Genomic DNA, 3656 nt, shown 5'->3' with positions numbered 1-3656 from the left:
GGCAAGATGAAAAGTGGTTCACATCCTAATGGAAGGAGACATGTAACAAACAAATGAGATATATTAATATGTCTTGACAAATGATGATTAATTTTGTGGATGAAAATAAATCAAAGGAATAGAAAAGGAGTGTTTATGGCTGTTCCATTTTCAGCCATGGTTTGGGAAGACCGCACCAATTAAGTGGCACATGAACCTAATAAGAATGGCAATCAGTGTATGAAGGATGCCCAGGAATATCTGGGATCCTAATCATGACTGACACAAACAAACCAAAGGCAATAATAAGATTTTCATGTTGTCAGAGAAACTAGTTCCTAAGGGTTGAGGTAGGGGGGGTTGATGATAAGTGAAAAGTATCTGGTGAAGTTTCTTCAGGGACTGGAAACTCAGGGTCCCATTCCACTCCTGTAAAATATTCACATTCTCACACACATGGACCCAATCAACACATTCACCAAATGCCTTTTATACCGTAATCTCCTCTCTGTCAAAGAAGTTTGAGAATTAGGTATTACCAGGACATTCTCTGAATCTGTGCTTCGAAGTACTAACAATCATTTATTATATCTAACTTTTTAGAGATAAAGACATGCAGATATAGAAAAGATTATGAAGTGACTTAGATAATTTTTTGGTGGGTGCTTCTCAAACAAGTTTAACTTGCTGTTCATTATTTTCCTAAAGCTTTATTAAACTTCACAGCAGCTGGGCTCGGTGGCTCAGCCTGTAATCCGCGCCTTTGGGAGGCTGAGGTGAGTGGATTGCCTGAGCCCGCGGGTTCGAGACTTGCATGCAAGACCTCATCTCTACAATAAATCAAAAAATCAGCCGGGCGTGGTAGCGCATGCCTGTCATTCCGGCTCCTTGGAAGGCTGAGGCAGAAGGATCGCCAGAGACCAGCAGGTCGAGGCTGCGGTGGCAGAAGGATCGCCAGAGACCAGCAGGTCGAGGCTGCGGTGGCCAGGAACAGCCACTGCACTCCAGTCTGGGCGACAGAGTGAGACTCCAAAAAAAAAAAAAAAAAAAAAAACAAACTTCACAGCAATGTATCATTTTTTTAAATGCCCAAATGTAATTCAAAAATAGTTTGTTTTAAAAGGTAAACAATGACACATAAAAATCTGTGTTATAATATTTAGCTGGGGAAAACTCAGAAAAGGATAGTCATGTATTCTACCTGTCATTTTTCTACCATTGATTCATTTAAAAAGTATGCCCTATGTCCATGGCACCCCCCAAGAAAAAGAATGAGAAAGACATAACTTCTTATTTAATGACACATAACTTGGGACAAACAGCACAGAATAAATATTCACTGAGTATGTAACAATATGTGCCAAATCATTGTATTAGTAATATGTTCTGAGTATATTCACAAAGGAGTTACTATTTCTAAACTATGAATGAGGATAAAACTGGTTATTAGTCCATGAGGTAGGGGAGGAACTGACAATTGAAAGACAGTAAAACATTCCAGTTGTATCTATCCAAACTAGAAAGTTTTCAAACTTATTTATGTCACATGTGACTAAATGTTTACAATGATTTTTGACATTAAAGTCTATGTTCACATTGTATTTATTTCCAATATTACTGGGTACCAAACCATATTATCTCTACCCAATTGATATACTTAATAAATGTGTGTATTTAGAAAATCCATTTACTTTCCTAAGACATAATTTTTTTATCTATAAAATAAAGATAGATATTTCTTCATAAGAAAATTTTGAAGATCAAATAAAATAATATATTTAGCTTAGCTTAATGTCTAGTACGTGAAATCCAGTAAGGGTTAGCTATTTTATCAAAATATTTGACAGTTCTGAAAGAATTACAACAAAAATATATGCAATGTTAGTGCATGAATTGGTTTTAAGGGAAATAATACTTTTAAAAGTCTTTTTAAAAGACAAGCAAAATAATAAATTTTACAAATACATAAAATTTATCTCATAAATAGCATATGATTTGTTTGTTCTGCTTTCTATAAAAAATAAAAAATATATAATATTTTATTTGATTTAATAAGTTGCTTGTATTATTACTTGCAGTGTCATGAACCAGACAATTATAAATATAAAAGCAGTAGCTTAATTTATTGTAAATATTTAGTGTTTATGACTTAAATATCAGTTTATTTTACACTTGAAAATATTTAACATAAAAGTGAAATATTTGCCCAATATTAGACAATTCCAAATAACACTTTTTAATAAAATTAAAATTTTAAATAATTCTTTAAAAAAATCTTTTGCCAGCCTGTGTATCTGCAGATGATATCTAAATATCTTTTTGTTAATCTTTATGGAAAAGTCTAGAACATAACACTGTTTTTTTAAGATCTCATCTCAACAATAATTAGCCGGACGTGGTAGTGCGCGCCTGTTGTTCCAGCTACTTGGAAGGCTGAGGCGGAAGGATCGCCAGAGCCCAGCAGGTCGAGGCTGCGGTGGCCGGGAGCAGCCACTGCACTCCAGTCTGGGCGACAGAGTGAGACTCCAACTCAAAAAAAATAAAAATAAAATAAATCTTTTATACTTAAAATTAATATAGAAATAATAGAAATTATCTGGTTGACTGGGTCTTACCATACTTATTTTCAAAAATCTATTACTATTACTCCATGAAAATGTTAATAATAAATATTTTAGCTTATCATTAAATCAAATAAAGTATTAAACTAATTTTGCCTTTTATAAAGAGAGTAGAACAAGCAAATCATATCCTATTTATGAGGTAAAATTTTGTGTATTTGTAAAATTTCTTATTCTACTTACTTTTGAAAAAGACTTTTAAAAGTATTGATTATTTTCCTTAAAATAAATTCATGACTAACATTGCATATATTTTAATAATATATATATTTTAAATGCGCCATGTCAAGAAGTATTTAGCTCCCAAATTTGCAATTTTCAACATTTACTGCTATTTTGTGTATTAAAATATGCGATTTAACAACATAAAACTGCTGAAAACACATTCTCAAATAAATGCTCACAAGTGAATAATAAAGCAGAGAACTAATAGCTTAGTTTATAACTGGTAAGTATGATGAGTAGATTAAGGATGTGGACTGTACCTTATGTCGCAATCTTATTAGAGGTGGATAGGATTTAAGGCCATATTCTCCTTCTTTGGTTGGCCTTCCCTCTGATTTCAGAAAAATGACTCCAAGAACCAGAACAGCTGACCAGCACTTAAACATCCTTATTGCTTTTCACCTGTCAAAATTAAATTTTCAAGTAATCAGAGAAAATTCAATGTAAATTGAAAAAATAACATAAAATATTCAACATTACATATAAATCATTATTGATCAATCAAAAGTTGCTGGCAGTTACCTACTGAAATGATAGGATAGCCTCTCAAGTTACAAGTTATTCCCTTGATCATAACAAATTTTTTTTAATTTGAGAGATATGCAAAATATAAAAAATAAATATAGAGGAAACATTGATGAAAGAATAAAACAGGTTAAAAGGGGGAAAAGGACAAAGTATTAAACTATGGCTAATTATCCAAGTATTTATACAGAATACAATTAGCAGCAAATTTATAAATCTTGAACTTCTCTTCAAGTATGTTTGGTGAATAAATCTTCACAAGCCTAGAGCTGTTGTAATTTACTGTTAAAGATTTATGAGAGGTTA

The sequence above is a fragment of the Carlito syrichta genome, unplaced genomic scaffold (genome assembly GCF_000164805.1).
Source record: "Carlito syrichta isolate Samal-C Ts95f unplaced genomic scaffold, Tarsius_syrichta-2.0.1 Scaffold108674, whole genome shotgun sequence".
Taxonomy (NCBI): domain Eukaryota; kingdom Metazoa; phylum Chordata; class Mammalia; order Primates; family Tarsiidae; genus Carlito; species Carlito syrichta.
Note: the sequence above shows the minus strand (reverse complement) of the source record.